This window comes from Condylostylus longicornis, unplaced genomic scaffold, assembly GCF_029603195.1.
Source record: "Condylostylus longicornis isolate FDR11 unplaced genomic scaffold, ASM2960319v2 ptg000010l, whole genome shotgun sequence".
NCBI classification, from domain to species: Eukaryota; Metazoa; Arthropoda; class Insecta; order Diptera; family Dolichopodidae; genus Condylostylus; species Condylostylus longicornis.
The window spans coordinates 11,014,757-11,028,521 of record NW_026577979.1 but is presented as its reverse complement, the minus strand read 5'-3'; the positions used below and the strand labels follow the sequence as shown (position 1 = coordinate 11,028,521).

At 25.3% G+C, this 13,765-nt stretch overlaps 1 protein-coding gene across 2 annotated transcripts in view; it reads right to left on the bottom strand.

Moving 5' to 3' along the window:
* Positions 1 to 13,765, bottom strand: part of LOC129618711 (GATA zinc finger domain-containing protein 14) — a 130,867-nt gene that overhangs the window by 115,351 nt on the left and 1,751 nt on the right. The gene's annotated exons all lie outside the window — the stretch shown is intronic.

Here is a 13,765-nt window from a genome sequence, read left to right as displayed (position 1 = left end):
CAAATAACACGCTCGGTAATATACTTATTTGTTGCAAATTTTTTATATTATAGCTTCAATTAATTCGAGTATACAGCCAAATGGCTTTTAAAGTTACCCGAACAACTGGCTCTTAATGTCTGGTGAAAATTTGGTAAGCTTAGTTCTATTAGTTTTAGAGCTATAGTTGGGACAGACAAACTTGGTTAAATCGACACAGAATTCGATTATTTTTTCAGACGGTATAAACGGTAATAGTACAATTCGAACCTATATTCGTACGGCTATAAAGAAGAAGAAAAATAGCAAGAAGACGAAAGTAAAAATTGAAATATTAAAATTCTTTACAAAGAAAACTTTCTTTTCACTTTTTTTTCTTGCTTTTCATTTTATTTATTTTAAAAAAGAAAAGTTTCTCATAAAACTTAATAACTATACTTACATAAATAAGATATAACAATAACTATTATTCTGTACACAAATTTTTAAAGTATACAAGAAAAAAAAATAAAAGTAATTTCTTTCAATTCTTCTTTTTGTTGTTGTTGTTTTTTAAAAGTTTTGAGGACGAGGTGAGGTGGAGCACTTCCCTGAAAATAGCACTTTTCTAGTTCAAAGTTTTATTCTTTGTTAAATTTGTTTTTGTGTGTTTTGAGTACATTGTAGTTATAAGAATAGGGTTGGTAGAGAAAATTTTTTTTTTTTTCATTTCTTGTTCATTTTAATTTTTTTTCTATTCTTAAATGTTTTCGGAAAAGCAGCAAAAAACGAATTTTCTTTTTCCTTTTTTTTTCTTTTAACAAAAGGCACAATGAAATAAAAAATTCTCAACGTGACAATAAATCAAAGATTAAATTAAAAGCGCCATTTTGTTAATTTTTTTTTTTTCGTTTCACTCAACCCAAAAATTCATTTTCTCAAATTTATGTATGAAAACGGTTAAATGTGTACGCAAAATACAAGCTGAGATGAAAATTGAAAATATGAGGAGAAGAATAGATAAAAAGAGAATGAGGACAAAAAAATATGAGTGTACTGAACCGGAATAAGAGCAAAAAAAAGCAAAAAATAAAAAGAATTCAAATTTACTAAAATTCAAGGACAATATAAGTGATGCCATATAAAAAGAGAGAATTATTTCTTTTTTAGGCAGTAAGCATATAAGTTTTTTTTTATTGTATTCAAATTATTGCTCACAATAATTTAATAAAATTGGAAGAGAATATTTTTAAGGGTGAGTAGGCTCTGGAAAAAAATTATTTTTAATTTTCTATGCTATGAAATGGTTAAATTATATTTGTGATTCAATTTCAGTTGTAATTTATTAAAATTTAATATTATACTTAAATTTTAAATTTTACAGCATATTTTAAAAATTATGTTGTAAAAATATGTTGATTTGGTGCCAATAGTTGTGTTACCAAAGATGTTATAGATTTAAGTATATTTTAAATATTGATTTGAAATATTCAAAATTAAAATTTCAGGTCGAATTTTTTTTAACATTCCTTTATTTTAAATATCTTGTATAATATAGGATGGAAGCTTGTACAATAATTTGTAGAAAGAATTGTATGAAGAAATAACCTTTTTTATACCCGTACGAACGTATGTTCGAAGGGTATACTAAATTTGCCTTACCGTTTGTAACGTTAAGAAATAACGGCGTTAGATATAGACTCAAGTGTATGTTTTTGATCAGCGTCAAATTCTGAGTTGATTTAGCTTTGTCTGTCCGTCCGTCCGTCCGTCCGTCCGTCCGTCCGTCCGTCCCAACGATAACTCAAAAACTAATTGAGCTAAGTTCACCAAATTTTCACAAATGATTTATTGTAGTAAGTGCCAGAACCCTATTTAAATTGGACGTGATCGGGGTACCGGTTCGGGTAGCTGCCATACAACTTCAAAATTTATTTGGCTATATCTCAGAAACTATAAAAGTTATGGTATTGAAATTTCACACAAACGAATATATTAGTAGGGCCAATGTGTCTCATAAAAGTCGTTGAAATTACTTGGCTCCTTCTGGTACCTGCCATACAACTTCAAAAGTTATTTGACTATATTTCAGAAACTATTAAAGCTATGGTATTGAAATTTCATACAAACGAATATATTAGTAGGGCCAATGTGTCTCATAAAAGTCGTTGAAATTACTTGGCTCCTTCTGGTATCTGCCATACAACTTCAAAAGTTATTTGGCTATATCTCAGAAACTATAAAAGCTGTGATATTGAGATTTCACTCAAGTGAATATATTAGTAGGGCCGATGTGCTTGATAAAATTCGCTAAAATTTCTTATCTCTTTCTGGTAGCTGCCATACAACTTCAATAGTAGTTTGACACAACCAGTATTTTGAAAAACACATAGTACTGAAATTTTGCATAAATTAATATGGTAATACGGCAACTTAAAGTCATAGTCTGCCCCATAGTTAGTTATGGCACATTAGTTATTCGCACATAGGATAACAAATTCGTACGGGTATCACAGAGTTGACAAGGTCAACTCTATTTTTTTTCTCGTTTGTTTCTAAAAGTCTTGATTAATAAAAGTATATCCAACATTGTATTTGGTATGAAAAATTTATAAAATTTTATAAGATACTTAGATGATATGTAGACGGAATTTAGTAATTTAATATTCTACGTCTAATTCCCAATTAAGTATTTTTAATAAAATTCTTCAAATATCTCCATATTAACTATAATATACGGGTGGAAAACTTAAATTTCCTGAAAGCTTCAATAAGCTTGTTAGCTTTCATAGAATATTGCTTATGCCATAGATAGCATTACTGTTTGCACTTTGCTAATTTTTTACACTTAAATGATTTTTAGTGCAAACGATCTTTGTAGGAGCTGCTGTGACGAGGGGGAGGAGAAAACGGTGACCCACCTTCTATGCTCATATCCGGCACTGGCGAACTCCAGGCAGAGATTCCTTGGGTCTTACTTCTTCGGGCACGCTACGGACTTAGCGGATGTAAGCGTTAGGAATTTGAACTGATTTTTAAATCATAGGCGTTAGGAATTTGAACTGATTTTTAAATCATTCAAATTCCTAACGCTTCCTAAGAACCGTTCGGCCTGGTTCAGATGAGGAGCTGGAGGGAAGAGATCCGGTGGTACCACAACGGGCCTAGTTGGCCTATGTATACCCTTCGGGGAGCCGCGACAACCTAACCTAACCTAACCTACACATAAATTAAAAATTGAAAACTTTGTTGAAAGAAAATCTAAGAAAAAAGTTGAAAATTCATTGCAAAATGGAATTTTAATAGTTTTGTGTAAGAATTCGTATTTAACAAAAAGACATAGTTTTACCTTACGTTTAAACTTATTTACAGCTTCTGTTATTTCAATTAATTCGAGGGTTTCACACTTTTAATTTTTAAAGGTTTGTTTTTTATATTTAATAGTTTGTTCATGATAATATGCAATATAATATTATTTAATAGGCAAAATAACTTTATGGTTATCAAATACATATCTTATTCTCGAAAGGATCATTAAATATCTACATTTTCTTACAAATAAAAATATTTTAATGATTTAATTAAAGCATATATACATAAAAGTTATAAAATTAAACTCTAATAATACTCATAAATATTAAAATTAAATATTTTATGGGAAGAAAAGCAAAAATTGTTGTTTAACATAAAATTGTAATAAAAGTAATTTTTATACCGAAACATTTTTAATGATTTTATTAAACTATTAAATAAATTGATGTTTAATAGTTAAAATATTCATAAATAATAAGCATTTTCAATTTTTCATTATAAGTATTAGAATACATAAATTAATTAATACATTAATTGCCAGCCTAATTCTACTAGACGCGTCGCACATACAAAAATGTGCGAGTTGATAGATTTGCCATTCTACTAGACGTGCGTCTCACTATTTGTCACAAAAGGTATCCATAATGTTATTCTGCTAGACGCTTTTTTGAAAATTGTCAAATTTTTTTCTCACATTTAACAGCAGAGATATAAAAGTTGCTGAAAAATAAAATTTAAACAAAATGGAGATGATGTGAGTATAATTCGATATTTTAATAGCAATATTGAGTAATTTTATTATCGCTAGTAGTTTTTGAGTTGAGTTGGTGAGAGAAAAACTTTTTTTTAGTAGTGAGAATGTGAGATGTGAGAAATTTTAAATGGAATTTCAGATTTTTGTTTAACGTAATCAATACGAGTATAATTCAATTTTTGAAATTGATTTTAATATTTCTATTGTCGTTTCAAGTAAAGACTGTCTAAAAGTTTAATTTAGTTTTATTGTAAACTATAATTTTCTTTTTTTGTATAGTGTTATTTGTATTCTATTAGCAAGCGAATTCAATTCGCTTCCACAATAAAATTTTAACTTGTTGCTTAATATACTTAAAACAAAATTTTCTCCGGCTGCGGAATGCATTTGTATGTACACTTTCACGTATTAAAGTAAATTTATGTTTATATAAATTCATTTATCAAGTACACAAATAATAAATAATTTCCCATTCTATTCTTATTTTTTCCACGAATCAATAATACAACTTATTCCGATTTATTCACAAATAAAATTTAAAAATTCAAAACCTCAGCTTCTCTCGCATAACTAATTTATTAGTCAAATGAAAGTGAGCAATAAAGAAAATAAAATTGCTATATTATTACACCTTTTTTTTTTCTTTTTTGGTACACCTATATTGCTCCATTATTATACTTTGATCGTAATTTTTTTTCCAATTTTTTCTCTTCCTCTTTTTTTCCAGAGATATAATTATATTTTGGCCATTTCTCTTTTGTAAATTATTTTTATATAGGCTTCATCTTATTAAATATTAATAAAATTTTTCATTTTTTTTCTTTTCTGTTTGCATGTTATATAATTTATATAAATTGAAATGATTTTTAATAAAATATTCAAAAACTAACACTCAACAGGTGTGTACTGCCAGACAACAAGCCAATTAGATGTCATTTTGATGAAAATAGAAATGAAGGAAAAAAAAACAAAGAAAAACAAAACAAACAAGAAAATAGTAGAAGTGTAAATATATGAGTACAAGAAGAGAAAAATAAACAAAGTGTTTTGTGGTATACAGCATATAGAAAATGTTATTTAGGGGTGTTGATTCCAGGGGTGTTGATTCAGTGAATGTGGTTTTCTGGTTAATTTTTTGGTTTCTTCCTTTTTTGGAGTACGATGAGAAAATCTTAGTTTATAGAATGAAAAATTGATTAAGACATTTTTATTTTTGAATTTGGTTCTTAAATTAGAAATTTAAGAAACGAATAAAATGTTTGTCGTATCCAATTATGTTATAAAATCTGGGTTTAATATTTTGTGAACTTATTCCATATTATCTCATATCCTCTTAATGTTGATTAAAATTTATTATTTATTGTTCTGTTAAATGGTTATTGAAAGGGTAAAATGTATTGTTTACAATAATGAAGCGTAAAATTTTTAATAAATTTTCTATTTGTATGTTATTTGTAAAGTTTAATAGTTTGAGAAATTTTGATTATAAAGTATTCATACTGGTTCTCGAAGCAATAAGGGAGTAAAAATTCAGTTAACGTGGTAAATATGAAAATTTTGGGTACAGTATTTAAATTTTTACATCTTTTTACAGGTTGTTAGAAAAAGTTTTTTTTTTATCACTTATCGGTATTGCATTGATTTTCATTAATTTTGAAAAAACATCTGTACGCATTATGCATTATACATTTGCTTTGAATAAGTTTTCGAACTTATACGCTCTCTTTATATGTATGTACTACCCTTTACATAAGTGTGAAATTGTCGCAAAAAGGAATTTATTACACAACTTCAGAAAATACTATCTTACTACATGAATTTATTTATCATGATTTTTAAAACAAAAAAATTGCATAAATTTGGGATGAAATCAAAATATTATTTAAAAAAATGACGTTCAGAAAATTTTTACTTTTCCTCTTCCGCTATTTAAAATAAATTTTTTAAATTAAACAAATTCCAAGCAAAAATTTTTAAACAAAATTATAAAATAAATTAATTAAAAATTTAATATGCTTTAATAAATATGGACGATATATTAAATATTGTATAGTAATTGTATAGTAAAGAGCAAAAAACCAAAATTTGGCAACTCAAAAACAAAAAAATATAAATCATATTTTGCAATCAAAATTCAGAGAACAAAAGGATAACGAAAAAGGAAAAACACCACACACTTTGAATTTAAATGCTCTACCAACAATTAAATTAAATATTAAAAATTTTTAGAACGTGGTTTTTTACATTTTATAAACCAGACACATTTAATATAAGAAAAATTGTGATTTTAATCACGTTGCTTTACACCATATCCCAAGTTTTTATTTCATTCTTCTTTACGATATTGGAATTACACAAGTGATTTAAATCATTGCATGCAATTCTTTACTTCATTAATTTTTGAAATTGAACCAATTTCGAAAAGAAAAATTTTATATTAATACAATTGCTCTTATTAAATGTAAAGAGAATCAACAAAAACCAAACCTGTGACGTTCATATAATAATCTTCTGTTACTTCGCTTACGAATCATACAAATATCTGTGTTCATTGGTTAAAAGCATAGGAACCATGGAGCAAAAAGGTGAATGAAAGGATTGTAATAAAAAATTAAATAATAATAAAGAGAAGAGAGTATGCAATAATTAAGTATAATTTTAATTTAAATATTCAGTTTTGGAATTTTTGTTCTCCGTTTTTAAAATTTTTAATTGAGTTGATTTTATTGAGAAGAAGAGTGTCAATTACACGAATTTTATAACAATTTTGACAGAAATAAACTTGCATTTTATTGCTAATAACTACTCAATACTTTGCAAGTTTCCAATAACTTTATAAAGTATTGAGTACGAAAATATTAAGTACATGATAATCTCTTTGAATCTATCGGCAATATCTCGTTATATATCAAAAGCGGAAGAGTAGCTTATAAGAAAAAACCAAATTTTCTTTACATTTCACGAGTATCTTTATGTCTATTTCGTTTAAAGTAAAATTCATTCCAAAACTTTTTCTTAAAATTTCTTACTGAACCTTGGATTAATATTTAAAATATGACGTTCTACAATGAACAAAAATTGTATATTTTAAATCGACGATGTACGAACATACTTGTTTCTCTCAAAAAAAAAATTAAAAATATTTAAAATAAATTTATTTTTGACTGACATTTTGAAAAACGTACGAGTATATTTTATGTACGGTTTTATAAGTTTTTGAAAGTATTTCAGAAAAGGCAAAAAATAATGAACAGGTTTAATGTCAGATTTTCGTATATTTTAATTTTATACATTTTATATGAAATTTGTGAAAGTATTATATAAACAAACGCACATATACTCATATATTAAAATAATAATAATAACGAATACACTTTATCCTTGCTTTCTAACCGACAAAATAAGAAATTCTTACTACTAAAACATGACATGAATTGTTATAACAGTTCTTTTATGGATATATGAAAGTCAGTTATGTCATAGCTTTAATATAAAGATTAGATTTTTATTTTGTACTTTGTATTTTATACGAAATCATAAATCTTCATATACTGAAGTTAAATAATAAATTTTTAAAAAATGGTTGATTTCGAATATACGAGAATATAGATATTAAAGTTGAATATTTTATTTATGGCCGTAAGTAGGTATGTATAAAGGATAAAATGATATTATTTTTACAATTTAACAATCTAAAATTTTAAATGGTGTAAATGTTGTAAATTTCAATTTTTTTTATGGTTCTATTAAACGCTTTACAAATTGAAAAAGTGATTCAATATTAAATTATGCTGGAAATGATTTTAAATTATTTTAAATTGGTAGCGAATAAAATTAGCTTAAAAGCACAAAATGATTGATTATGACTTACACTTTTTAATATTAAAAGAAATCTGATGTGGTCAACTCATAATTGATCGCAATGTATATTTTTCAGTTTAGTGCAAATATTGCAGAAGATTATGAAAATTTAATTGAATTAATTGAATTGAATTCAATTGAATTGAAATTTAAATCTTGGCAGAGTTTCGCATTGCGCCATTCGAATTTACTAAAAAATTCGCCAGTTAGTTTCGGTAATATTAAATTTCAAGGAAATTGGTTATTTTTTTCCCTTTGTATGCGCAAAAATGTGAAATCGGCACGCAAAAAAGCTCAGTTCTCGAGGTGATTTTGCACACGGAAAAAGGCAGACCGACAGACCTATATCTCTTTGGAGAACGCACCTTAGTGTATGCAATGCAATAAAAAAATATTTTTTTAATAATTTAAAAAAGTTAAAGCAATTTTAGAATTTTTTGAAAAAATAATAATTGTAAGACAATTTATTATTATAAATGTAGATAAAAAAACATATTTTGAAAAGGATATTTGGCAATTCTCATTTCTTTCTAACTACAATAGATCCCTTTATGTTGTCGCGTAAATTATTGCTTAATACAAGAACTACTTACAGAAATTTCTTATGTGAGAAATGATTTTAATGCAATCAAAACCAACGCTGTCAATTTAATTCCAATATGACATGGTTTTAGCCCTGATCCGATTTTCTTCTGAATTCTTCTACTGAAATCTCTTCTAATTTTTTTAGAAAAATCTTTTTTTTCTATTTTTAAAATTCCATTCTGATTTCGCCTTCTTAAACTCCAGACCGACTGAACGGACTTTAAAAATCTTAGGAGTTTTGATTAAAAGAAGAAAGTCCCTAAGTAAATCGTTTCAATAAAATTTTTTAGAAAACATTTAATTTAATTCAATATGCAAAAATCAACAACGTCAACTCATACTAAACACAGACATGAGACAGAATTTATTATAATATCTTGGATATATTAAAAACAAGGTCGAAATAATAGGACAACAGACAATTTTTATTATTTATTTATCACATGAAATCTGGATTTCGTTTTTTTTTCAATTTAGAGAACTGTTTAGAGTCGATTCAATAAAACTAGTTTAATATTTTTGAGATTATATACTCTTCCAACTTAGACCCGGAGGCTAACTGACCTGAAATATTTCTTAACAAACTTTCTTTTTTTTTTCTTAAAAATCAAAAATAAAAATAAAGCAATATGATTTCTTTATTGTATATTACGAACATTATTCGATTTGTTATAGCTTAACATATTATACAGAGTGTTTCAATGTGAGGTAATTTAAAAATTTAATAATTAAATTTGTTAAATACTTCTGATACTTGCTGTTAAAAATCGTAGATTTTTGTCATCTCAATTCGTACGATATTTTGTGAATTATACATATGCGAGCTCTATATCTATGTGTCTGACAATTTTTAATGGGTTTCTCTAACTCCGTCAGAAGTACAAATATTAGCCTGAAGCGGCACAATCGCATAATCCGAAATTGAAAATCATAATATACTAAAATACATTAATATAAAATTTTTATGAAAGACTCCCGAAATATTAAAATATGTAATACCAAAATGTATAACAATGTTTCAACATTAAGATCAGGTATGCTTTGGGAACTATACAAGAAATAAAATTTTGATCAAATTCTAAGATCAACATGCCACATTTAATTGCTAGCAGAGTGCGTAAAATGCAAAATTTTATAAGAAAATCTGCATATTTTTCATTAAACTAATAAAGTGTGCAATAATCACACGCTGTTCAGTTCCACATTTCAACTGCTTTCACCGAAAAATTATTTTGGTTGCTATACTTGTTTTCTAGCTGTACTAAAATTGAGAAACCTTTTGAATATCTACTAAAAATTAGGACAATCATATGATTTTTTATATGTATATATCTATGGGCTAGATCTAATCAAAGTAATTTTACATTTATGTGAAATAAAAACAAGAAATTCAAGAATTAAAATAATTGCAATTGAATTCCTACTGCTTTCCTTTTTTGTTTTTATTATAAGATTTCAACTGAGAATAATTCAGTTCAAAAAACTTCAATATTCAATTTGCTTCTATTTCTAAAAAAAACACATTTTTTTTTTCTTTTCATTTTGCTTTGTTTTATTTAACACTAGGGTACGTTATTAAATAGAATTTGCTTTATGAATAAAAATTGAGGTTAAATTGAATTTTAAATACATTTGAATATTTTAAAATTGTATTTCTCTATGTATTCTAAAGAAATGCATAAATTTATGTATACACAATGTGTTATTATATATACATAAAATATTGCATAATCCTGTACATTATTAGTACATAAAAGGAATTTAAATTTAGGAAAATGGTTTATGACCAATTAGTTATTGTAATCGAATAATAGTGATTTCAAGCATAAAGAATATTCGCATAAATGATTTATTGAATATTTAAAATTAATTTAAAGATGTTGAAATTAAAAAATTTTAAAAAAATATAAAATATATAGCAAATTATTTTTCAAAGCATGTAATTTTTATGTTATTCTGTTTGAATGCAACAAACGTAATAATATTCGTTTGTATTGTGTTTGAATCAGAAATTTTAAATTTTTTTTTGGAAAATATTCCTTATATTTGCAGAAATCATGGGCAATTACAATTTTTATCCATGTTATTCAAACAAGAAAATTCAGCCATCTCGCACAAAATTTTGAGATTATCTACGAATCTAATCAAAAATCTTATTTATTTGGTAATTTTTATAAGCATACGGTGACTAGTGTTTTTGCTCGTCTCTAGTCATATGAGTCATAACATTATTTTTGTTGATATACATTGTTGTTACAAAATAAGAGTTTGTGTTACTTTCGTTTAAAATGATCGATTTAAATAAGCTTTCTATATTAAGCTCCAATTTTATATCTTACTCTTTTAGTAAAATTTTTTTTTTAAAGTCCAGTTTTCTTAAATTCACATTGTTTCATATACAGTCAGATTTAACATTCAGGAAAAAAATTTTTTAAACCATTTGGACGACAGAAAAGTAAACCACATCGAAAAAAAGTGTTATAAAAAAATTTAATACAAAATAAACCAAATTGATAAAGATTCTTCCAGATACAAAAAAGTAAGTTAATTCCGGAAGAAATATTCCAAAACGGATGGACTCGACACTTTTCTTTTCAATATTTAATGTAAAAATTTCGAGGAAACGTTGTACTTTCCAAAACAAAATCATTGAATTTTGAGTTGAGATATTCACGCTGATTTCTGAAATAGTTGGACATATATTACAAAAATTATTCTTCTAAATTTAAAAAATCATTCTTCCCATACATGCACTTGTTTTTGCGCAGTAATTACATAAAATTTCCAGAATTTCGGATTATACAGGTAATCAATCCCTATAATTAAATTAACTATGTTTTTAATTTAAAGAAGACATTAAAAAAGACGGCTGGGTCGATAATTTTTTTCAATAATGTTAAATGTTAAGTCCCTAGTAATTTTCTAAATTTAAAAATTTAAACCTTAAAATTCATAGAATTTCTAAAAACAAAATTAGGCATACATGCGTGCAGATAAAAAGTTCGTGATTTTTGACATACTTTCAGATTTTTTTTTTGAAATTTAAAATGTTAAAAATTTTTCTAAACATCATATGAGTTATCAATATTTTTATATCATATACAAATTAAAAATAAAATGAAAAAGAAGAACAATAAGAAATTATTTTCAATTGCTATGCCGGCAATTTTATACCAACAAAATAACAAAACATAAAAAAGCAGAACTGTAAATAAAAAAAGGAGGAGAAGAACAAAATAAAGTTTTCTATGTTAAAATTTAACCCAGTTATTACATAACAACATTTGATATAATTCTAATAATGGTTAGAACACATGTGTACCTACATACATACTTGCTAAATATATGAGTATGTGTTTATAAATTTTTACACAGAGGACATGTGCGTGTACTTTTACTATTTTATGATTTTAATTTATTTTTTTCTTATTCTATTTGTAAAGCAATTGCCACATTTTTTTGTATTGTAAAAAAAAAAGTAAAAACTACCGCAGAATTTTTTCATTTTATTTTTATTTGTTTTTTATTATTTTTCTTTTAATATTATCATTTAAATGCATGATATACGTATGGGTATGTCAGTACATGCTTCCATAAATAATGAAATGTTCCGATTCAAATATAATTTATTGCAACGTAAAAATGATAAAATTTGAAAACTAATGAAGTCTGATTAGTTCAAAATCTAAGTACAAATTATGCTTAGGTCTATTTCAATTTTCTGTTCACTTTTTATATAATTGTTTAAATTTCAAATTTTTAACAAATATTATTATATGTATGTCTTTTTTATGCTGTTAAACTGAAAGTGAAATCTGAAAAAATTACAGAACCCAAATACTGCTTGGATTAAGGCAATATAATAGATTTTGAAATTTCTATAGACTGTAAGGGACATGGCTTTGGAATTGTATTCTTTAAGAATAGCAAAAGATGGAAAATTTACCTACTTTATTACATTTTAAGAATCATAATTATTTCTATACATTAAAATTACAAATCATAAGCACTTAAATGAAGTTGTCGTTGTTAGTCAAAAACAGGAGGTTGCAAACATTCAAAAATATCTAAATTAACACAATTTTTTCAATACACAATAGCAAACCTGGTTTAAAGTTAGTATACTGAATTGAGATTAAAATTGGGTTGAATAAAAAACAAATTTAATAATAACAATAATCTTGAAATCAGTAATAAAGACCTATAAATTTTCATTAATATTTTGAAGAATTTTCAATGTTGTATGTTGCGTGTCCCCATATATTGGTAAACACTCAATATTACTATTGGCATATTTGTTCTATTCAGCTCATCAAATACGTTTCATTTCTATTTACCGGCTAAAAATCTAATTCTTCTTTTTTTGTCAGATTTATGAATATTATTTGTGAAGAAGGCGCGCTTCGATTTACCCAATTTTTCAATTAACAAAAATTTTGCATATTTTACGGCGAATGAATGATATTATTTAATAAATTTTTGGTAATAAAACTATTAATTAATTATTTTAACATTTTTAATTTTTTTTTTTACTTATAAGGAGAAAGTAAAAAAAAATTTACAAAGCTAATTATGTGAAATAATTTTTTTTAACTTCAAATTTAGTACTTTTAAACTGTTTTGAGTTTAACGCAATATGTTTTTACAGAATTTTTTTTGGAACGCAGACATGCGACTTTACCAAATATCTTTTGAAATGACAAATTTAAAAAACAAAATTGCTACAAATCTGCCCGATGCTTAAAATTTATTGGACACATTTCAAACGATAAAGGGTCAATATTAAAACGCTTGAAGAATTTTTATAAATTCCAACTTTCAAAATTTAAAACTCAATTAAATGTTATAAAAATAATAAAAAAACAACAATTTAATATTTAAAAATGTAAACATTTTAAGAGAACTTAAGAGAGTTATGAATAATATTGTTAATTTTAGGAAAGCAATAACCACTGCAAGTATTAGCGGATTTTAATTGCCATTTTTGGAAAACATTATCAATTTCCTTAACCAAATTAAAAAATTCAATTCATAATCACTTAAAAATCTCAATTTAAATTTTATTTTAAAATAAAAATTTTAAAAATTTTGTATACTTGGCACAGACTTTTTATACACGGACATTAAATTCATAAATAAATTTATAATGAGATTTTTTATTTTAAATCCGTTTACATATTATGGAACTCATCTTCTGTATTTACATATTGTGGAACTCATCTTGTGAAAATGCACAAGAAAAAAAAAACAAATAAAAATTTTTATTTTATTTAAACAATTTAAATTTTAAACACA